The sequence below is a fragment of the Pseudophryne corroboree genome, chromosome 11 (genome assembly GCF_028390025.1).
Source record: "Pseudophryne corroboree isolate aPseCor3 chromosome 11, aPseCor3.hap2, whole genome shotgun sequence".
Taxonomy (NCBI): Eukaryota; Metazoa; Chordata; class Amphibia; order Anura; family Myobatrachidae; genus Pseudophryne; species Pseudophryne corroboree.
The window spans coordinates 175,587,397-175,612,291 of NC_086454.1; the positions used below are offsets into that span (position 1 = coordinate 175,587,397).

Genomic DNA, 24,895 nt, shown 5'->3' on the forward strand with positions numbered 1-24,895 from the left:
ATATATATATACAGATATATATATCTGCTTGACGTGTCCTGTAGAATATGCAATGGACAGATGATGCCGACTTAAGAGGCATATGGAAGGCTAAGGATTGTCTGAAGGGTTCTCGGACCTGGTCTCCACAGCTGTAGTTGGTAATTCTGATATTTTGCCTTATATTCCTGCCAGCCTAGAAAGCACGGCATTATCAAATGCAGCCTTTCGAATAAAGAAACAAGAAAGTCCGAGGTGCGTCCTTTCTTGCCAGAGGCGGGGGCAGAGAAAGAAGCTGCACAACACAGCTAGTTCCCAGGAACAGGAGTCCTCCCCGGCGTCTACAAAATCCACCGCATGTCGCTGGGGTTCCACAGGCGGAGCTAGGCCCGGTGGGGCACGCCTTCGTAAGTTCAGCCACAAGGGGGTTCACTCCCTGTTAGATCCCTGGGCAATAGATATCGTGTCTCAGGGATGCAAGCTGGACTTTGAGAAGATGCCCCCTCACCGACGGCCCTGCCGGCTTCCCCCCACTAGAGGGGAACAGTGTTAACTGCAATTCACAAATTGTATCTTCAACAGGTGGTGATCAAGGTTCCCCTCCTTCAACAAGGAGGGGGTTATTATTTGACCATGTTGTAGTCCCGAAACCAGACGGTTCGGTCAGACCCATATTGAATTTAAAATCCCTGAACATATACCTGAATAGGTTCAAGTTCAAGATGGAATCGCTAAGAGCGGTCATTGCAAGCCTGAAAGGGGGAGATTTTATGGTGACTTGGGACATAGAGGATGCATACCTTCATGTCCCCATTTATCCACCTCATCAGGCGTACCTCGGAATTGCGGTACGGGATTGTCATTACCAATTTCAGACGTTGCCATTTTGTCTCTCCACAGCTGGAGAATATTCACCAAGGTAATGGCGGAAATGATGGTGCTCCTGCGGAAGCAAGGTGTCACTATTATCACGTACTTGGACAATCTCCTCATAAAAGCGAGATCAAGAGAGCAGTTGCTGAACAACGTATCACTTTCTCTGGGAGTGTAACGGCAACACAGCTGGATTCTATATATTCCAAAGTCGCAGTGGGTTCTTACAGCTCATCTGCCTCTCCTAGGCATGATCCTAGACACAGACCAGAAAAAGGTTTATCTCCCGATGGAGAGAGCTCAGGAGCTCGTGACACTGGTCAGGAATCTATTCGAGGAATACATCTGGGAAATGCAAATGATGTAGAGAAACAAGTAAGGTGCTTACCTGGAGCCACAGCTCCACAGTTTTAAGGTAGTATATACAAAACACCATTATCCAACCGATTAGAGCTTAAGAGGTATTCCTTCTTAAATGTGTAATCGGTTGGATAATGGTGTTTTGTATATACTACCTTAAAACTAATTGGGCGCAAATCCTTACAGGGTCGCCTAGGAATACTATTGGTTATAATCTCTTAGGAGTGCTGACAACCATATGTCGGCATTTTTGCAAACTACCTAAAGTGTGGTGTCCAATTTTAAATTCAAGACTATTTCTGATTCGGATGTTGACCAACGTGCAACGAAATTCAAGAAATATACATATAATTATGTATAAAAATAGTTGATTACACAATTAAGAAGGAATACCTCTTAAACTCTAATCAGGAGCCCTGATATAAGAGCTTCATCCACTAAGTCCAGATATAGGAGATTCTGAATAATCGTACATTAGAGGTTATGATCCTTTATATTCATCTTGAGCAAATTAGCCTTTTCCTATATTCGTTACCCCTGATGAAGTCGATAAGACGAAACGCGTTGGGTTTGTCAGTCAGAGAATCACAACCTAGTCTGTAAAGATACTCCCTGTTGAGCTCGCACCTTGCAAAAGGTGAGGGGATATCTAGATTCCACCTTACAAACGTGTTGGCTGTGTACTCTTTTAGTTGCATTTTATTGACACAATTTTATACTTTGAACTGTGTATTAAGTTATGAAAATAACTTTTTACTAATTGGCCTGTTGGCCTCTTGTTTGGGTGACTATTTGGTGAGGGGTGTCTGTTACATGTCCCCAGATTTAAATACCCTCCAGTCTACATTCCGACGAAAATAACGCTGGAAGAACTGTGTAATTACATTCCACTTTAGCGCACTTGGGAATTTGTGTGTGTATATATATATATATATATATATATATATATATATAATGTGTGTGTATATATATATATATATAATGTATATATGTGTGTGTATATACTCTTACGTCCTAGAGGATGCTGGGGACCATGGGGTATAGACTGGCTCCGCAGGAGACATGGGCACTATAAAGAAACTCTAGAATGGGTGTGCACGGACTCCTCCCTCTATGCCCCACCTCCAGACCTCAGTTAGCTCCTGTGCCCAGAGGAGACTGGGTGCATTACAGGGAGCTCTCCCGAGTTTCTCTGAAAAAAGAATTTTGTTAAGTTTTTTTATTTTCAGGGAACACTGCTGGCAACAGGCTCCCTGCATCGTGGGACTGAGGAGAGAGAAGCAGACCTACTTAAGTGATAGGCTCTGCTTCTTAGGGAACTGGACACTATTAGCTCCAGAGTGAGTCGGAACGCAGGTCTCCCCTAGCCGTTCGTCCCAGAGCCGCGCCGCCGTCCTCCTCACAGAGCCGGAAGAAAGAAGCCGGGTGAGTATAAGAAGAAAGAAGACTTCAAAGGCGACAGAAGACTTCAGATCTTCTGAGGTAATGCTGCGCGCCATTTCTCCCACACAAAACACACACTGCAGGCACGGATGGGTGCAGGGGGGGGTTAGGGGGCGCCCTGGGCAGCAATATTACACCTCTAGTACTGGCTAGTACATATATAGGCTGCGGAGGCAGTATATATTAAATCCCCCGCCAGTATTACAAAATTGAGCGGGACCGAAACCCTTGATCCCACAGCACTAACCAGCGCCATTTTCTCCAAAGAGCACTGCAGAGAAGCTGGCTCCCCGGACTCTCCCCTGCTGAACACGGTGACAGAGGGCAGAAATGAGAGGGGGGGTGGGGCATTTGTAAGGCGCAGTGAGTGTATTATATACAGATAATTATATATAAAAGCGCTATTTATTTGGGAATTTTGTTTCCAGTGTGAGTTGGCGCTGGGTGTGTGCTGGCATACTCTCTCTCTGTCTCTCCAAGGGGCCTTATTGGGGAACTGTCTCCATATAAATATATCCCTGTGTGGGGGTGTCTGTACGAGTGTGTCGGCATGTCTGAAGCGGAAGGCTCATCTAAGGAGCTGGAGCAGATGATTGTGGTGTTTCCATCGGCAACGCCGACACCTGATTGGTTGGACATGTGGAATGTTTTAAATGCAAATGTGACTTTATTACATAAAAGGATGGACAAAGCAGAGTCCAGGGAAAAGCAGGGAGTCAATCCATGTCTTTAGCTGTGTGTCAGGGTCCCAAAAACATCCTCTCTCCCTAATAGCAGACACTGATACCGACACGGATTCTGACTTCAGTGTCGACTACGATGATGCAAGGTTACACCCAAGGGTAGCCAAAAGTATTCATTATATGATTATTGCAATAAAAGATGTTTTGCATATCACAGATGACCCCTCTGTCCCTGACACGAGGGTGCACATGTTTAAGGAAAAGAAACCTGAGGTAACCTTTCCCCCATCTCATGAGCTAAACGAGTTATTTAAAAAAGCTTGGGAAACTCCAGATAAAAAAACTGCAGATTCCCAAGAGGATTCTTATGGCGTGTCCTTTTCCTGCACGGGACAGGGTACGGTGGGAATCCTCGCCTAGTGTGGACAAGGCTTTAACGCGCTTGTCCAAGAAGGTAGTGCTACCGTCTCCAGACACGGCAGCCCTCAAGGATCCTTGCTGATCGCAGACAGGAAACTACCTTAAAATCTATTTATACACATACGGGTGCTTTACTCAGGCCGGCAATAGCATCGGCATGGGTATGTAGCGCAGTTGCTGCTTGGACAGATACCTTGTCAGCTGACATTGATACCCTAGATAGGTATACCTTTTTTCTCTGACGTCCTAGTGGATGCTGGGGACTCCGTCAGGACCATGGGGAATAGCGGCTCCGCAGGAGACAGGGTACAAAATTTAAAAGTTTGACCACTAGGTGGTGTGCACTGGCTCCTCCCCCTATGACCCTCCTCCAAGCCTCAGTTAGGTTTTTGTGCCCGTCCGAGCAGGGTGCAATCTAGGTGGCTCTCCTAAAGAGCTGCTTAGAAAAAGTTTTATTAGGTTTTTTATTTTCAGTGAGTCCTGCTGGCAACAGGCTCACTGCAACGAGGGACTTAGGGGAGAAGAAGTGAACTCACCTGCGTGCAGTATGGATTGGCTTCTTAGGCTACTGGACACTAGCTCCAGAGGGACGATCACAGGTACAGCCTGGATGGGTCACCGGAGCCGCGCCGCCGACCCCCTTGCAGATGCCGAAAAGAGAAGAGGTCCAGAAACCGGCGGCTGAAGACTTCTCCGTCTTTATGAGGTAGCGCACAGCACTGCAGCTGTGCGCCATTGCTCTCGGCACACTTCACACCAACGGTCACTGAGGGTGCAGGGCGCTGGGGGGGGCGCCCTGGGCAGCAATGAAAAATACCTATTCTGGCTAAAATACATCACATATAGCCCCTGGGGCTATATGGATGTATTTAACCCCTGCCAGGTTTTCAGAAAAACCGGGAGAAGAAGCCCGCCGAAAAGGGGGCGGGGCCTATTCTCCTCAGCACACAGCGCCATTTTCCTACACAGCTCCGCTGCTAGGAAGGCTCCCAGGCTCTCCCCTGCACTGCACTACAGAAACAGGGTAAAAACAGAGAGGGGGGGCACTTATTTGGCGATATTAATAATATTTGAGCTGCTATAAGGGGAACACACTTATTTAAGGTTGTCCCTATATATTTATAGCGCTTGGGTGTGTGCTGGCAAACTCTCCCTCTGTCTCCCCAAAGGGCTAGTGGGGTCCTGTCTTCTATCAGAGCATTCCCTGTGTCTCTGCTGTGTGTCGGTACGCGTGTGTCGACATGTATGAGGACGATGTTGGTGTGGAGGCGGAGCAATTGCCTGTAATGGTGATGTCACCCCCTAGGAAGTCGACACCAGAATGGATGGCTTTATTTATGGAATTACGTGATACTGTCAGCACGCTGCAAAGGTCGGTTGACGACATGAGACGGCCGGCAAACCAGTTAGTACCTGTCCAGGCGTCTCAGACACCGTCAGGGGCTGTAAAACGCCCTTTACCTCAGTCGGTCGACACAGACCCAGACACGGACACCGAATCCAGTGTCGACGGTGAAGAAACAAACATATTTTCCAGTAGGGCCACACGTTATATGATCACGGCAATGAAGGAGGTTTTGCATATCTCTGATACTGCAAGTACCACAAAAAGGGGTATTATGTGGGGTGTGAAAAAACTACCGGTAGTTTTTCCTGAATCAGAGGAATTGAATGAAGTGTGTGATGAAGCGTGGGTTACCCCCGATAGAAAACTGCTAATTTCAAAGAAGTTATTGGCATTATACCCTTTCCCGCCAGAGGTTAGGGCGCGCTGGGAAACACCCCCTAGGGTAGATAAGGCGCTCACACGCTTATCAAAGCAAGTGGCGTTACCGTCGCCAGAGACGGCCGCCCTCAAGGATCCAGCTGATAGGAGGCTGGAGAATACACTAAAAAGTATATACACACATACGGGTGTTATACTGCGACCAGCAATCGCCTCAGCCTGGATGTGCAGTGCTGGGGTGGCTTGGTCGGAGTCACTGACTGAAAATATTGATACCCTGGATAGGGACAGTATTTTACTGACTATAGAGCATTTAAAGGATGCATTTCTATATATGCGAGATGCACAGAGAGATATTTGCACTCTGGCATCAAGAGTAAGTGCGATGTCCATATCTGCCAGAAGAAGTTTATGGACGCGACAGTGGTCAGGTGATGCGGATTCCAAACGGCATATGGAAGTATTGCCGTATAAGGGGGAGGAATTATTTGGGGTCGGTCTATCGGATCTGGTGGCCACGGCAACAGCCGGGAAATCCACCTTTTTACCTCAGGTCACCTCCCAGCAGAAAAAGACGCAGTCTTTTCAGCCGCAGTCCTTTCGTTCCTATAAGAACAAGCGAGCAAAAGGACATTCATATTTGCCCCGAGGCAAAGGAAAGGAGCAGAAGTCCTCCCTGGCTTCTGCAAAGGCCTCAGCATGACGCTGGGACCTTACAAGCGGACTCAGGCACGTGGGGGGTCGCCTCAAGAATTTCAGCGCACAGTGGGCTCACTCGCAGGTGGACCCCTGGATCCTGCAGGTAGTATCTCAGGGTTACAGGTTGGAATTCGAGAAGTCTCCCTCTCGCCGGTTCCTAAAGTCTGCTTTGCCAACGTCACCCTCCGACAGGGCGACGGTATTGGAAGCCATTCACAAGCTGTATTCTCAGCAGGTGATAGTCAAGGTACCCCTTCTACAACAGGGAAAGGGGTATTACTCCACGCTATTTGTGGTACCGAAGCCGGACGGCTCGGTAAGACCTATTCTAAATCTGAAATCTCTGAACCTGTACATACAAAAATTCAAGTTCAAGATGGAGTCACTCAGAGCAGTGATAGCGAATCTGGAAGAAGGGGATTTTATGGTGTCCTTGGACATCAAGGATGCTTACCTTCACGTCCCAATTTGCCCTTCACACCAAGGGTATCTCAGGTTCGTGGTACAAAACTGTCATTATCAGTTTCAGACGCTGCCGTTTGGATTGTCCACGGCACCCCGGGTCTTTACCAAGGTAATGGCCGAAATGATGATCCTTCTTCGAAGAAAAGGCGTATTAATTATCCCTTACTTGGACGATCTCCTGATAAGGGCAAGATCCAGAGAACAGCTGGAGGTCGGAGTAGCACTAACCCAAGTAGTGCTCCAACAGCACGGGTGGATTCTGAATTTTCCAAAATCCCAACTGATCCCGACGACACGTCTGCTGTTCCTAGGGATGATTCTGGACACTGTTCAGAAAAAGGTATTTCTTCCGGAGGAGAAAGCCAGGGAGTTATCCGAACTCGTCAGGAACCTCCTAAAACCAGGGAGAGTGTCTGTGCATCAATGCACAAGAGTCCTGGGAAAAATGGTGGCTTCTTACGAAGCGATTCCATTCGGCAGATTCCATGCACGAATTTTTCAGTGGGATCTGCTGGACAAATGGTCCGGATCGCATCTGCAGATGCATCAGCGGATAAAATTGTCGACAAGGACAAGGGTGTCTCTGCTATGGTGGTTGCAGAGTGCTCATCTGTTAGAGGGCCGCAGATTCGGCATACAGAACTGGGTCCTAGTGACCACGGATGCCAGCCTGAGAGGCTGGGGAGCGGTCACACAGGGAAGAAACTTCCAGGGCGTGTGGTCAAGCCTGGAAACGTCTCTTCACATAAATATACTGGAGCTAAGAGCAATCTACAATGCTCTAAGCCTGGCAAAACCTCTGCTTCAGGGTCAGCCGGTGTTGATCCAGTCGGACAACATCACGGCAGTCGCCCACGTAAACAGACAGGGCGGCACAAGAAGCAGGAGGGCAATGGCAGAAGCTGCAAGGATTCTTCGCTGGGCGGAAAATCATGTGATAGCACTGTCAGCAGTGTTCATCCCGGGAGTGGACAACTGGGAAGCAGACTTCCTCAGCAGACACGATCTTCACCCGGGAGAGTGGGGACTTCATCCAGAAGTCTTCCACATGATTGTGGTCCATTGGGAAAGACCAATGGTGGACATGATGGCGTCCCGCCTCAACAAAAAACTGGACAGGTATTGCGCCAGGTCAAGAGACCCTCAGGCAATAGCTGTGGACGCTCTGGTAACACCATGGGTGTACCAGTCAGTGTTTGTGTTCCCTCCTCTGCCTCTCATACCCAAGGTACTGAGAATTATACGGCAAAGGGGAGTAAGAACGATACTAGTGGCTCCGGACTGGCCAAGGAGGACTTGGTACCCGGAACTTCAGGAGATGCTCACGGAAGATCCGTGGCCTCTACCTCTAAGAAGGGATCTGCTTCAGCAGGGACCGTGTCTATTCCAAGACTTACCGCGGCTGCGTTTGACGGCATGGCGGTTGAACGCCGGATCCTAAGGGAAAAAGGCATTCCGGAAGAGGTCATCCCTACCCTGGTCAAAGCCAGGAAGGAGGTGACTGCACAACATTATCACCGCATTTGGAGAAAATATGTTGCGTGGTGTGAGGCCAGGAGGGCCCCGACGGAGGAATTTCAACTGGGTCGATTCCTACATTTCCTGCAAACAGGATTGTCTATGGGCCTCAAATTAGGGTCCATTAAGGTTCAAATTTCGGCCCTGTCGATTTTCTTCCAAAAAGAATTGGCTTCAGTTCCTGAAGTCCAGACTTTTGTAAAAGGAGTACTACATATACAGCCCCCGGTTGTGCCCCCAGTGGGACCGTGGGATCTCAATGTAGTTTTGGATTTTCTCAAATCCCATTGGTTTGAGCCACTCAAATCGGTGGATTTGAAATATCTTACATGGAAAGTAACCATGCTACTGGCCCTGGCTTCAGCCAGGAGAGTGTCAGAATTGGCGGCTTTATCGTATAAAAGCCCATATCTGATTTTCCATTCGGACAGGGCAGAATTGAGGACGCGTCCTCAGTTTCTTCCTAAGGTGGTATCAGCGTTTCACCTGAACCAGCCTATTGTGGTGCCTGCGGCTACTAGCGATTTGGAGGATTCCAAGTTGCTGGACGTTGTCAGAGCATTGAAAATATATATTTCAAGGACGGCTGGAGTCAGAAAATCTGACTCGCTGTTTATACTGTATGCACCCAACAAGCTGGGTGCTCCTGCTTCTAAGCAGACGATTGCTCGTTGGATTTGTAGCACAATTCAACTTGCACATTCTGTGGCAGGCCTGCCACAGCCTAAATCTGTCAATGCCCACTCCACAAGGAAGGTGGGCTCATCTTGGGCGGCTGCCCGAGGGGTCTCGGCATTACAACTCTGCCGAGCAGCTACGTGGTCAGGGGAGAACACGTTTGTAAAATTCTACAAATTTGATACCCTGGCTAAGGAGGACCTGGAGTTCTCTCATTCGGTGCTGCAGAGTCATCCGCACTCTCCCGCCCGTTTGGGAGCTTTGGTATAATCCCCATGGTCCTGACGGAGTCCCCAGCATCCACTAGGACGTCAGAGAAAATAAGAATTTACTCACCGGTAATTCTATTTCTCGTAGTCCGTAGTGGATGCTGGGCGCCCATCCCAAGTGCGGATTGTCTGCAATACTTGTACATAGTTATTGTTACAAAAAAATCGGGTTGTTTATTGTTGTGAGCCATCTTTTCAGAGGCTCCTACGGTTATCATACTGTTAACTGGGTTCAGATCACAAGTTGTACGGTGTGATTGGTGTGGCTGGTATGAGTCTTACCCGGGATTCAAAATCCTTCCTTATTGTGTACGCTCGTCCGGGCACAGTATCCTAACTGAGGCTTGGAGGAGGGTCATAGGGGGAGGAGCCAGTGCACACCACCTAGTGGTCAAACTTTTAAATTTTGTGCCCTGTCTCCTGCGGAGCCGCTATTCCCCATGGTCCTGACGGAGTCCCCAGCATCCACTACGGACTACGAGAAATAGAATTACCGGTGAGTAAATTCTTATTTATTGACCTTAGGTCACATTAAAGACGCAGTCTTATATATCAGAGAGACGTTGGGCTGCTAGGTACGAGAGCCAACGCCATGGCGATTTCGGCTAGGCGAGCCCTGTGGACCCGCCAATGGACAGGTGATGCCGACTCAAAGAGGCATATGGTGGTTTTACCTTACATGGGTGAGGTTTTATTTGGGGATGGTCTCGCGGACCTGTTTTCCACAGCTATCACGGGTAAATCTACTTTTTTGCCTTTTGTTCCCCCACAGCAAAAGAAAACTCCACAATATCAGATTCAGTCCTTTCGGTCGCATAAGTCCAGAAGACGTCGGGGCTCATCCTTCCTCGCCAGAGGTAAGGGTAGAGGGAAAAGAACGCCTGCTACGGCTAGTTCCCAGGAGCAGAAGTCCTCCCCGGCTTCCACTAAATCCACCGCATGACGCTGGGGCTCCACTGAGGGAGTCCGCACCGGTGGGGGCACGTCTTCGACTCTTCAGCCAGGTCTGGATTCTGTCAGACGTGGATCCTTGGGCACTGGAAATTGTGTCCCAAGGCTATAAGCTGGAATTCGAAGAGGTGCCTCCTCGCCGATTTTTCAAGTCGGCCTTGCCAGCTGCTCCCCAAGAGAGGGAAATAGTGTTAGCTGCAATTCAAAAGCTGTGTCAACAGCAAGTGATTATCAAGGTTCCCCTAGTCCAACAGGGGAAAGGGTACTATCAACCCTGTTCGTGGTCCCGAAACCGGATGGCTCGGTCAGACCTATTTTAAATCTAAAATCCCTAAACCTGTACTTGAAAAAGTTCAAATTCAAGATGGAATCGCTCCGGGCAGTGATCTCCAGCCTGGAAGGGGGGGATTGTTTGGTGTCACTGGACATAAAGGATGCATACCTTCATATCCCCATATATCCTCCTCATCAGGAGTACCTGAGATTCGCTGTACAGGACTGTCATTACCAGTTTCAGACGTTGCCGTTTGGGCTTTCAACGGCCCGAGGATTTTCGCCAAGGTGATGACTGAGATGATGGTGCTCCTGCGCAGGCAGGGAGTCGCAATTATCCCGTACTTCGACGATCTCCTGATAAAAGCGAGATCGAGAGATCAATTGCTGAAAAGCGTGTCGGTCTCCCTGAGAGTGCTACAACAGCACGGTTGGATTCTAAATCTACCAAAGTCTCCATTGATTCCAACGACCCGTCTATCATTCCTAGGCATGATTCTGGACACGGAAGAGAAAAGGGTTTTTCTCCCAATGGAAAAAGCCCAGGACCTCCAGAACATGTTCAGAGACCTGCTAAAACCAAAAAGAGTGTCCGTTCATCAATGCACTTGAGTTCTGGGAAAAATGGTGGCAGCCTACGAGGCCATCCCCTTCGGCAGGTTCCATGCGAGGACATTTCAGTGGGACCTTCTGGACAAGTGGTCCGGGTCCCATCTACAAATACATCAGAAGATAAACCTGTCCCTCAGGGCCAGGGTGTCTCTCCTGTGGTGGCTGCAGAGTGCTCACCTTCTAGAGGGTTGCAGGTACGGCATTCAAGACTGGGTTCTGATAACCACGGACGCGAGCCTCCGAGGATGGGGAGCAGTCACACAAGGAAGGAATTTTCAGGGACTATGGTCAAGCCAGGAGGCTTGTCTACACATCAACGTACTGGAATTGAGGGCCATATACAACGGCCTACGACAAGCGGAGAATCTTCTTCGCGACCTACCGGTTCTGATTCAATCAGACAACGTCACATCCGTGGCTCATGTAAACCGCCAAGGCGGGACAAGGAGCAGAGTGGCAATGGCGGAAGCCACCAGGATTCTTCGCTGGGCGGAAAATCGCGTAAGCGCTCTGTCAGCAGTCTTCATTCCGGGAGTGGACAACTGGGAAAGCAGACTTCCTCAGCAGACACGATCTCCATCCAGGAGAGTGGGGACTTCATCAAGAAGTTTTTTCAGAAATAACAAGTCATTGGGGACTTCCTCAAGTAGACATGATGGCGTCACGCTCAACAAGATGCTTCGGAGGTATTGTGCCAGGTCAAGGGACCCTCAGGCAGTAGCGGTGGACTCCCTGGTGACACCATGGGTGTTTCAGTCAGTCTATGCTCTTTCTCTCATCTCAAAAATATTGAGAATCATAAGATGAAAAAGAGTGCAGACAATACTCATTGTTCCAGATTGGCCTCGAAGGGCCTGTTATTCAGATCTTCAGGAAATGCTCACAGAAGATCCCCGTGGCCTCTTCCTCTCAGGGAGGACCTGTTGCAGCAGGGGCCCTGCGTGTTCCAAGACTTACCGCGGTTACGTTTGACGGCATGGCGGTTGAACACCGAATCCTATCTAGGAAAGGTTTTCCGGAAGAAGTCATTCCTACGCTGATAAAGGCTAGGAAGGAGGTGACGGCGCAACATTATCACCGTATCTGGAGGAAATATGTATCTTGGTGTGAAGCCAAGAAGGCTCCTACGGAAGATTTCCATCTGGGCCGTTTTCTCCACTTTCTACAGACACGAGTGGATATGGGCCTAAAGTTAGGCTCCATTAAGGTACAGATTTCGGCCCTATCTACATTCTTTCAAAAGGTATTGGCTTCTCTCCCAGAATTCCAGACTTTTGTAAAGGGAGTGCTGCACATCCAGCCTCCTTTTGTGCCCCCATTGGCACCATGGGACCTTAACGTGGTGTTACGGTTCCTAAACTCTCACTGGTTTGAACCGCTTCAGACAGTTGACTTAAAATTTCTCACTTGGAAGGTGGTCATGTTGTTGGCCCTGGCATCTGCGAGGCGGGTGTCTGAATTGGCGGCCTTGTCTCACAAGAGCCCCTATCTGATTTTCCATATGGATAGAGCGGAGTTGAGGACTCGTCCTCAGTTTTTGCCCAAGGTGGTTTCATCATTTCATATGAACCAGCCTATTGTGGTGCCTGTGGCTACGGGTGACTTGGAGGACTCCCAAGTCCCTGGATGTAGTCAGGGCCTTAAAAATCTATGTAGCCAGGACGGCTCGGGTTAGGAAAACAGAGGCACTGTTTGTCCTGTATGCAGCCAACAAACGTGGCGCTCCTGCTTCAAAGCAGACTATTGCTCGCTGGATCTGTAACACGATTCAGCAGTCGCATTCTACGGCTGGATTGCCGTTACCAAATTCGGTAAAGGCCCATTCCACTAGGAAGGTGGGCTCTTCTTGGGCGGCTGCCCGAGGCGTCTCGGCTTTACAGTTTTGCAGCGCAGCTGCCTGGTCAGGTTCAAACACCTTTGCAAAGTTCTATAAGTTTGATACCCTGGCTGATGAGGACCTTGCGTTTGCTCAATCGGTGCTGCAGAGTCATCCGCACTCTCTCGCCTGGTCTGGAGCTTTGGTATAAACCCCATGGTCCTTACGGAGTCCCCAGTATCCTCTAGGGCGTAAGAGAAAATAAGATTTTAAACCTACCGGTAAATCTTTTTCTCCTAGTCCATAGAGGATGCTGGGCACCCGTCCCAGTGCTGACTATTTTCTGCAAGGCTTGTATATAGTTATTGCTTACATAAGGGTTATGTTACAGTTTAAATCAGTCTTTGCCTGATACTGTTTTGTTCATACTGTTAACTGGTTGCGTATATTCCAGGTTATACGGTGTGGATGGCGTGGGCTGATATGAATCTTGCCCTTGGATTAACAAAAATCCTTTCCTCGTACTGTCCGTCTCCTCTGGGCACAGTTCTCTAACTGAGGTCTGGAGGAGGGGCATAGAGGGAGGAACCAGTGCACACCCATTCTAAAGTTTCTTTATAGTGCCCATGTCTCCTGCGGAGCCCGTCTATACCCCATGGTCCTTACGGAGTCTCCAGCATCCTCTACGGACTAGGAGAAAAATATTTACCGGTAGGTTTAAAATCTTATTTTCTTTTTCATCCACTAGGGGTCACTGGAGTACTCTTGGGATATGGACGGCGTAGCAGAACAAAGGCACTGAATATTTAAATTTAGAACTCTCCACCCCTCCATATCCCAGAGTACCTCAGTGTACGAACCCAGTGTTTTTTCTGTGCTCAAAGCACTAACATCGGCTTGTGGGATTCCCACACTTAATTTTTCATTTTTATTTTAATTTTTTTTTAATAGCACATCCCTTCCCAGTTTCAAGAAAGACATGGGTCCGGGATAGTGCCGCTGCACGGGCAGCGCATGGCGTATCGGTCCTCACAAAGAGCACCCTCACAGCCACAGGCAGTCCACTGCTCCTGCAAAGAGCAGCCAGGACTAGAGAGCTGGACGGAGCTTACACAGAAGAAGCCCCGTCGCAGCCATAGATCACTGGAAAGCTGACTGGAAAGCTGGACGGAGCTTACACATAGAAGCCCCGTCGCAGCCAGGACTACAGAGCTGGACGGAGCTTACACAGAAGAAGCCCCGTCACAGCCATGAGTTACATCACTGAAGCTGGACGGAGCTTACACATAAGAAGCCCCGTCGCAGCCATGATCAGGAGCAAGCAAGGTAGGCTGGGGAACGGGGCGGTCAGCGCAGGCTGCCGCCCCGCTATGTTGGGGTTAATATGCTGCTTCGCCGCTCATACGCCCGCCAAGCCCCAGCCGCTACGTCTGCAAGCCGCCCGTCCCAGCGCTCCGTTCGGCCGCCCAGCTCCGTCCGGCCGCCCAGCGCCATACGCAGACGCTCCCTCAGTCTCAGTACAGAGACGGTGACCGCCGCTCCGTCCGGCCGCCCAGCACCATCCACCCACAAGTGCCAGTGCAGGCTTCCCGCAGAGAGTTCGGCCGCCCAGCTCCGTCCGGCCGCCCAGCGCAATACGGCCGCAGACGCTCCCTCAGTCTCAGTACAGAGACGGTGACAAGTGCCAAGGCTTCCCGCAGACACACAGCGTTACAGGGGCGAAGAGGCACGGTGGAAGCTGGCGGATCAAATATATGAACAGCAGCACAGTGTGTGTGTATATATATATATATATATATATATATATATATATATATATATATATATATATATATATATATATATATATGTGACAGGTATTTATAATGTATTGTTACCTGTCCTGGCAGTAATAGGCTATTGAGTCTATATTACTCTCTGTGATTTTCACGGTATAATAGGCTATTGAGCCTATATTAATGGCTGTTATTAACACTGTATAATAGGTTATTCAGCCTATATATTAATGTCGGTGATTATCACTGTATAATAGGCTATGGAGCCTATATTAAGGTCTGTGGTTATCACTGTATAATAGGCTATTGAGCCTATATTAATGCTGTATAAATATATTAATGTCTGTAATTATCATAGGCTATGAGCTTATATATATTTATTCATAGAGCATGTGTTGTACCCGGCCTGTGATTATACTGTATAATAGGCTATATTAACACGGAAACATTTGTACTTTGTTCTGTGATTATCAGGGTCAGCATGGCAAAGGGGCCATTTTAACCATGCTTCCTGTTGTTTTCCAGTGTGTAATTCTGGAACATTCCTGCCCTACATCTCTAAGCCACCAGAGGCGCAGGGGTGTTAGTGGGAATTTGGTTCGGGTTTCACATGCCCATGTGAACTGCTTTTCACATAAAGAATACTCTGGTTTCTCTTCAGATCGAATAAATCTTTCGCCTTTTACTAAAGATTTCCGTAGAGAGGAACAACCATGAGTTTCATATACAATAAAATATATATATGACACATAATAACTTCAATAAGTCGTGCAAGTGTCTGTCCGTTGCCTATTGTGGTGTCTGTCTGCATAGCGAGTAAGGCTCTAGCGCAGACTAAAAATAATTTTAAAAATCCTATAAGCATGGGCAATTCAAATTAAAAGAACGGTAACATCGGAGTCTCGGAAGTACTCCGCCAGCTCTAACAAAAGACAGTCTTTCCAAAGGGCCAATTTACCTTTGGGTACCAGGGTGTTTATTTAACTGGTCTTATAATTTAATGCACGATTCTATTTCAAATCTCACACCGATAACTACGAGTGAGAAAGGTACATTAGACCAGCACTCAGATAGTGCGGGGTTTTTGACAACATACATTGCTAAATCCCAGTGAGTCAATGTCTCCATTTTTACAGAGACTGAGTAGACTCTGACCACTATTTAATCGTTTCCAAAATGACGCGATCCGCCATTGGTAAATGCGTCTGTGTCAAACATTATAAAGACCCAAGATACATTTGGGTCACTAGACTCTATGTATGGAAACAATGAGATCACTGTTAAAAGAAGCTGCAGAGTATATCTGTAAAGCTTCTGCTAACGCCGGTTACTTCGATTCTCACTTTTCATCGTCGCTAGTTTCAGCACGACAAGGCCAGAGCTTGTTTGGTCCTAAATTTGATATTCAGCCATTACCGCATCCAGTATCAAAACGGAAATACTTGTGCCGGCGTTTAATCCCTTTAGACTTCAGTTTTTTCAAGGCGGTGGTACAAAACAGTCACGCCTTGTAACGACAGGACGCTACAGTCAGCAAGCCAGTGGCTTGATGACCTCTTTTCCAATTGTGGAAGCGCGTCTTTACATGTTACATTTGCGGGGTTTCCAGACATCAACTCATGGATGTCTCAGCTATTTACAGATTAAAGGACAAGACTGCCTCTGTCGAACGGTTTGGCAGGTTGCCATTTAGTCTCTGCTGGTTTTCAGCTGTCTTTATAACCAGGCAGTAGTACACCAACAGAGTCAGGGTTACTTATTCCCCTCTGTTTGGGGTAACAAAACCAGACAGCTCCGTCGCAATCTCAATCAGCAAGTCACTTACTGCAGTTTGAAAATGGATTTTCTGCGGTTAGTATTTGCATATTGGAGCCACAAAATTGCATAATTGCACTTGATCTTCACAATGCGTATTTACCCATTCCGGTTTGGTCATCACAGGTTCTAGCGTTTGCAAAACGCCACAACCATTAACCATTTCAGGTCTACCGTTTGGCTTCTTGTCAACGCCTCGGGTATTTACCAAAGTGATGTTGGTGATGATAGCTCATCTCAGAGTCCTGACAGTGACAATCGTTCCATACTTAGACGATCTGCTCATAAGAACTCTGTCTCAACAGAGTTCCTCTAACTTAGACGATCTGCTCATAAGAACTCTGTCTCAACAGAGTTCCTCTAACTTGCGCTACTAATGTATACTGCGGTGGCAGATCAAGTTCAAAAACAATCGCATCTAATTACGTCTGAACGACGTCAATTCCTAGGTAAGATTATAAATACGGTAAATCAAAGACATTTACCTACTACACCAGCAAGAACAAATGTACATCTAGTAATTAGTGCAAAAGCCACGCACACTAGCGGTACATTGGTGTATTCGCCTGTTAAGAATAATGATGTGTTTTCAAAGCGCTTTAGTTCGCCGGCCTTCACTCGCGTTTCCCACAGAGGGGCGAGGGTGTATATACTCTGGACGAGAGTCTCAGAGGTTCAGGAGTTGTAGTTAAAAAAGATCAGCGATAGAGGTTCTAAAACGGATCACGACAGATTGCTGTCGATAAATGTCCTGGAACTCCGTGCAATTTACAATGCACTAGAGGCTTCGCTTTCAGTCTGACCAAGTGCAGTCAGACAACGCAACGGGAGTTGCATACACAACAACCAGGGAGAACCAAGAAGCCGCATGGCAATGCGGCAGGTAACTCGAATCCTCAATTGCCCCAGAACACCATTATGTGATGATGTCAACGGGGTTCATTCCGTGAGTGGACATCTGTTAAACAGATGATCTCACCCGTCAGGATTTATATCCTGAAAACTGGACATTAAATCCAGAGGTGTTTCATATGTGAGTCCACAGAAGGGGTTACCCTCAGGTATACATGATGGCATCTCGCCACAATTACAAAAGCTCAGTATGTGTACAAAACGACAGATCACAAGGGCAGTGGCGGTGGAGTCTCTCACATTCGTGTGGTCATTCAGCATCGTGTATCTGGCTCCACCATTTTCCGCTGCTCTCTCCGTTGCCAAAACGGATCATAAGACAGTTCGTCACAGTCATACTAGTGATATCTCATGGGTTTCGGAGAGCTTGCTTCTCGAATCTCCAAAGAATACTTGCACACGATCTTGGCCCGCTCATAATACGTCCAACCTGTTACAACAGGGAACGTTCTTTTACCCATAGTTACCTATGACCTATGTACCGCAGCTGCGGTTGACTGGGTGGGGGTTCAGACCGCCCTCTTAAGAAAAGAAATAGGGCATTACAGTATCGGTTATACCAACCATGTTACGAGCTAGTAAGCCGCTTAAGGCAGCTCATTATTACAAAATTTGGTGTACTTATATAGGTGGTAAAGCTCGGAAGTTTCCGACATCATCTTTCAAGTTACCCGTATTCTGTTATTTTACAAACGGGGTGGGATGGAGAACTGCGTTTATCTGCACTGAGGGTGCAGGTATCTGTGTGGTCAACTTATTTTCAAAGACGTTTGACTCTATTGCGTCTGTACACACCTTTCTACAAGGTGTCATCAAAGTGCAGCCTCCATATATCCCACCTACAGCGCCAGGTGACTTGAGGTTGGGTTCAGATTTCTTACAGTTTTCATATTTTGAACCCTTACAACAAATGGGGATTAAGTTTCTCACTTGGGAAAACATTTTCTTCTAGCCTTAGCTTCGGCAAGGGTTTTGTTTTCATATTTGGGTGCCTTGTATTCCAAGCCACCGTATTTGAGTTTTCTCATGACAAAACAGATCTTCAGACGAATTCCGCTTTCTTATTCTTCACATCAATATACCAATAGTGGTTCCTGTGTCGACAGCACATTCTAGAATTCTGAATGTGGTACACGCATTACGCGTTTATATATGTCCCGAACGTCTACAGTACGTGATACGGATACGTTGTTTGTTCTCTATGATGCTGCCAACTGGGGTTAGCCAGTTTCTCAGCAGACATTATCCAGTTGGATAATAATGACTACAAGTCAGGCTTACTTTAAGGCTAAGTTACAATCGCCTACGTCAGTAATAGCTCATCCCACAGGTTCTGTGGGAATGTCAGACCCAGCGGGTCGTGGAGCGTCTACGACGCGGCTACATAGCCTTCAGTGCACACGTTTGTGCGCGTTTACACGTTATTAAACAGTTGCGGCATCAGCATCTAGCTTTGGCTGCCTACTGTTACAAGTGTCAAACAGCTCTCCCGCCCACGAGGGAAGCTTTGGTACGTCCCAAGAGTACTCCAGTGACCCCTAGTGGATGAAAAAGAAAATAGGATTTTGGTACTTACCAGGTAAATCCTTTTCTTTGAATCCATAGGGGGCACTGGACGCCCACCCAGAGCAGTTTTACCTGGGTTGTTTTAAGCTCAGAGGAGCTTAGGGTAACACGTTTTACCTGGTTTGTATTAAGCTCAAAGGAGCTTATGGTAACACATTTTCACCGATTGGTTCAAACTATAAAGGTCTATCGGTTATGCTGTCAACTGTTTAGTTGACATTAACGTTATGGGTCAACTTTGTTGTTGTCCGTTATGTTATAGGAATTCTCCATTGTCAACCTCTCTATAGTAGTTCGCTCAGTAAAAACACTGGGTTCGTACACTGAGGTACTCTGGGATATGGAGGGGTGGAGAGTTCTAAATTTAAATATTCAGTGCCTTTGTTCTGCTACGCCGTCCATATCCCAAGAGTACTCCAGTGCCCCCTATGGATTCAAAGAAAAGGATTTACCTGGTAAGTACCAAAATCCTATTTTCTGCAGCGTGGTACACTGGTATTCCACAGGGAATAACATTGGGGTTGTAGAGTAGGATCTTGATCCGAGGCACCAACAGGCTAAAAGCTTTGACTGTTCACAAGATGCTCAGCACCACCGCTTCTATAACCCCACCTCCGTGCACAGGAGCTCAGTTTGTAAGTTGCAGTGCAGGCAGCTAACAGGCAGGGGTGCTCCAGCAGCCCTAAGAAGAGCTATTTTAAAGATGATAGAAGACTTCAAGGGCTGCACTGAGGCATTCTCTAGTGCTAGATATCATTCTGATATCTCCTGTTGCAGCTCCATCACCTCCCCCAGTGGCGCTGTATACTCCCGCGTCCCTGGTTGCCGGGTACTTACACTGTGGCAGTACAGGGACCTCACTAGACCACCAGGGCAAGAGCACAGGTCGGATTAGGCTATAATCAATTTTATTAAGGCCCGCAGCACCCGGTGGTGAAGTCCAGCAAGGGGATAACGTTCTGGCCTGTAGCCCCTCCCCCAGCCCCAGGGCGCCATTTAATGTTCTCCCCCTGGAGCTTCATCTCTCTGTCTCCCTCACTCCCTGTTAGCGTTTGGGTGCCATTACACACAGCTGTGCTGATTCTGGGACTGCTAGGTGATGCCTCCTCTGTAAAGCTGCCTGCATCATTATTGCTGTACATTTACAGGAAACTTAAGTATTCAACATGTTGTTTAGACAGTGTTGGTTAAGAACAAGTGTATACTTCAGGGTTATTTAGTACAAGTACCCTGTGATATTTATCCAGTTTTTACTATGCATTGATATATCTGTTTATATACATATCTTTACTCAGTAATAGTATTGCTAGTCCAGTGCAGTTTTATTGTTTGTCATAATTCCTGCATTGTACATGTGACTGTGTGCGTGTGCATATAGCTGCTGGGTGATTTCTACTCCATGTATCTCACTCCTACTGCTATCCCTATATTCTGTAACCTGAGGGGGCTCCGTGCGTCAGGGTTATTAGATAATATAGGCGTTTCACTGGATATATGTATTTTGTGTTTTTCTCTGACGTCCTAAGTGGATGCTGAAGACTCCGTCAGGACCATGAGGGATTAGCGGCTCCGCAGGAGACAGGGCACAAAAATAAAAGCTTTAGGACTAGGTGGTGTGCACTGGCTCCTCCCCCTATGACCCTCCTCCAAGCCTCAGTTAGGTTTTTGTGCCCGGCCGAGAAGGGTGCAATCTAGGTAGCTCTCCTGAGCTGCTTAGAATAAAAGTATAGACTTAGGTTTTTTTATTTTCAGTGAGTCCTGCTGGCAACAGGCTCACTGCATCGAGGGACTAAGGGGAGAAGAAGCGAACTCACCTGCGTGCAGAGTGGATTGGGCTTCTTGGCTACTGGACATTAGCTCCAGAGGGACGATCACAGGCCCAGCCATGGATGGGTCCCGGAGCCGCGCCGCCGGCCCCCTTACAGAGCCAGAAGAGTGAAGAGGTCCAGAAATCGGCGGCAGAAGGCATCTTGTCTTCAAGAAAGGTAGCGCACAGCACTGCAGCTGTGCGCCATTGCTCTCAGCACACTTCACACTCCGGTCACTGAGGGTGCAGGGCGCTGGGGGGGGGGCGCCCTGAGACTCAATGAAAACACTATTTATGGTAAAAAAATACATCACATATAGCTCCTGGGCTATATGGATGTATTTAACCCCTGCCATTTTACCTCATAAAAAGCGGGAGAAAGGCCGCCGTGAAGGGGGCGGAGCCTATCTCCTCAGCACACAAGCGCCATTTTCCCTCACAGCTCCGCTGGAAGGACGTCTCCCTGACTCTCCCCTGCAGTCCTGCACTACAGAAACAGGGTAAAAAAGAGAGGGGGGGGGGGGGCACTAATTTGGCATATAAAAACATATATAGCAGCTATAAGGGAGAAACACTTACTTATAAGGTTGTCCCTATACATATATAGCGCTCTGGTGTGTGCTGGCAAACTCTCCCTCTGTCTCCCCAAAGGGCTAGTGGGGTCCTGTCCTCTATCAGAGCATTCCCTGTGTGTGTGCTGTATGTCGGTACGCGTGTGTCGACATGTATGAGGAGGAAAATGGTGTGGAGGCGGAGCAATTGCCTGTATTAGTGATGTCACCCCCTAGGGAGTCGACACCTGACTGGATGGTCTTATTTAAGGAATTACGTGATAGTGTCAGCACTTTACAAAAAACTGTTGACGACATGAGACAGCCGGCAAATCAGTTAGTGCCTGTCCAGGCGTCTCAAACACCGTCAGGGGCTCTAAAACGCCCATTACCTCAGTCGGTCGACACAGACACGGACACTGACTCCAGTGTCGACGGTGAAGAAACAAACGTATTTTCCAGTAGGGCCACACGTTACATGATCACGGCAATGAAGGAGGCTTTGCATATTTCTGATACTATAAGTACCACAAAAAAGGGTATTATGTGGGGTGTGAAAAAACTACCCGTAGTTTTTCCTGAATCAGAAGAATTAAATGAAGTGTGTGATGATGCGTGGGTTTCCCCCGATTAAAAAATTGCTGATATCTAAGAAATTATTGGCATTATAACCTTTCCCGCCAGAAGTTAGGGCGCGTTGGGAAACACCCCCTAGGGTGGATAAGGCACTCACACGCTTATCAAAACAAGTGGCGTTACCGTCTCCTGATACGGCCGCCCTCAAGGAGCCAGCTGATAGGAAGCTGGAAAATGTCCTAAAAAGTATATACACACATACTGGTGTTATTCTGCGACCAGCGATTTCCTCAGCCTGGATGTGCAGCGCTGGGGTGGCTTGGTCGGAGTCCCTGACTGAAAATATTGATACCCTTGACAGGGACAGTATTTTATTGACTATAGAGCGTTTAAAAGATGCGTTTCTATATATGCGTGATGCACAGAGGGATATTTGCACCCTGGCATCAAGAGTAAGTGCGATGTCCATTTCTGCCAGAAGATGTTTATGGACACGACAGTGGTCAGGTGATGCGGATTCCAAACGGCACATGGAAGTATTGCCGTATAAAGGGGAGGAGTTATTTGGGGTCGGTCTTTCGGACCTGGTGGCCACGGCAACAGCTGGAAAATCCACCTTTTTACCCCAACTCACCTCTCAGCAGAAAAAGACACCGTCTTTTCAGCCTCAGTCCTTTCGTCCCCATAAGGGCAAGCGGGCAAAAGGCCAGTCATATCTGCCCCGGGGTAGAGGAAAGGGAAAAAGACTGCAGCAGACAGCCTCTTCCCAGGAACAGAAGCCCTCCACCGCTTCTTCCAAGTCCTCAGCATGACGCTGGGGCCTTACAAGCGGACTCAGGTGCGGTGGGGGGTCGTCTCAAGAGTGTCAGCGCGCAGTGGGCTCACTCGCAAGTGGACCCCTGGATCCTACAGGAGACGTCTCCCCCTCGCAGGTTCCTGAAGTCTGCTTTACCAACGTCTCCCTCCGACAGGGAGGCAGTATTGGAAGCCATTCACAAGCTGTATTCCCAGCAGGTGATAATCAAAGTACCCCTCCTACAACAGGGAAAGGGGTATTATTCCACACTATTTGTGGTACCGAAGCCAGACGGCTCGGTGAGACCTATTCTAAATCTGAAATCTTTGAACACTTACATACAAAGGTTCAAATTCAAGATGGAGTCACTCAGAGCAGTGATAGCGAACCTGGAAGAAGGGGACTATATGGTGTCCCTGGACATCAAGGATGCTTACCTTCATGTCCCAATTTGCCCTTCTCACCAAGGGTACCTCAGGTTTGTGGTACAGAACTGTCATTATCAGTTTCAGACGCTGCCGTTTGGATTGTCCACGGCACCCCGGGTCTTTACCAAGGTAATGGCCGAAATGATGATTCTTCTTCGAAGAAAAGGCGTCTTAATTATCCCTTACTTGGACGATCTCCTGATAAGGGCAAAGTCCAGGGAACAGTTGGAGGTCGGAGTAGCACTATCTCGGGTACTGCTACAACAGCACGGGTGGATTCTAAATATTCCAAAATCGCAGCTGATCCCGACGACACGTCTGCTGTTCCTAGGGATGATTCTGGACACAGTCCAGAAAAAGGTGTTTCTCCCGGAGGAGAAAGCCAGGGAGTTATCCGAGCTAGTCAGGAACCTCCTAAAACCAGGAAAAGTGTCAGTGCATCATTGCACAAGGGTCCTGGGAAAAATGGTGGCTTCTTACGAAGCGATTCCATTCGGCAGATTTCACGCAAGAACTTTTCAGTGGGATCTGCTGGACAAATGGTCCGGATCGCATCTTCAGATGCATCAGCGGATAACCCTGTCTCCGAGGACAAGGGTGTCTCTTCTGTGGTGGCTGCAGAGTGCTCATCTACTAGAGGGCTGCAGATTCGGCATTCAGGATTGGATCCTGGTGACCACGGATGCCAGCCTGAGAGGCTGGGGAGCAGTCACACAGGGAAGAAATTTCCAGGAAACGTGGTCAAGTCTAGAGACTTCTCTCCACATAAATATACTGGAGCTAAGGGCAATTTACAATGCTCTATGCCTAGCAAGACCTCTGCTTCAAGGTCAGCCGGTGCTGATCCAGTCGGACAACATCACGGCAGTCGCCCACGTAAACAGACAGGGCAGCACAAGAAGCAGGAGGGCAATGGCAGAAGCTGCAAGGATTCTCCGCTGGGCGGAAAATCATGTGATAGCACTGTCAGCAGTGTTCATTCCGGGAGTGGACAACTGGGAAGCAGACTTCCTCAGCAGGCACGATCTCCACCCGGGAGAGTGGGGACTTCACCCAGAAGTCTTCCACAGGATTGTGAACCGTTGGGAAAAACCAAAGGTGGACATGATGGCGTCCCGCCTCAACAAAAAACTGGACAGGTATTGCGCCAGGTCAAGGGACCCTCAGGCAATAGCTGTGGATGCTCTGGTAACACTGTGGGTGTACCAGTCAGTGTATGTGTTCCCTCCTCTTCCTCTCATACCCAAGGTACTGAGAATTATAAGACGGAGAGGAGTAAGAACTATACTCGTGGCTCCGGATTGGCCAAGGAGGACTTGGTACCCGGAACTTCAAGAGATGCTCACAGAGGACCCATGGCCTCTGCCGCTAAGAAGGGACTTGCTTCAGCAAGGACCCTGTCTGTTCCAAGACTTACCGCGGCTGCGTTTGACGGCATGGCGGTTGAATGCCGGATCCTAAGGGAAAAAGGCATTCCGGAAGAGGTCATACCTACCCTGGTCAAAGCCAGGAAGGAGGTGACCGCACAACATTATCACCGCATTTGGCGAAAATATGTGGCGTGGTGTGAGGCCAGGAAGGCCCCCACGGAGGAATTTCAACTGGGTCGATTCCTGCATTTCCTGCAAACAGGAGTGTCTATGGGCCTCAAATTGGGGTCCATTAAGGTTCAAATTTCGGCCCTGTCGATTTTCTTCCAGAAAGAATTGGCTTCAGTTCCTGAAGTCCAGACATTCGTCAAGGGAGTACTGCATATACAACCCCCTTTTGTGCCTCCAGTGGCACCGCGGGATCTCAACGTAGTTCTGGGATTCCTCAAATCACATTGGTTTGAACCGCTCAAATCTGTGGATTTGAAATATCTCACATGAAAAGTGACGATGCTGTTGGCCCTGGCCTCGGCC

General features: G+C 48.2%; 1 protein-coding gene and 1 non-coding gene across 4 annotated transcripts in view; both read left to right on the forward strand.

The window, feature by feature from the left end:
• SLC29A2 (solute carrier family 29 member 2) overlaps window positions 1-24,895 on the forward strand; it is a 312,574-nt gene that overhangs the window by 106,734 nt on the left and 180,945 nt on the right. The gene's annotated exons all lie outside the window — the stretch shown is intronic.
• Window positions 15,182-15,294, forward strand: LOC134971058 (U5 spliceosomal RNA). The gene has a single exon (XR_010190208.1). It is a non-coding gene; the product is annotated as a U5 spliceosomal RNA (small nuclear RNA).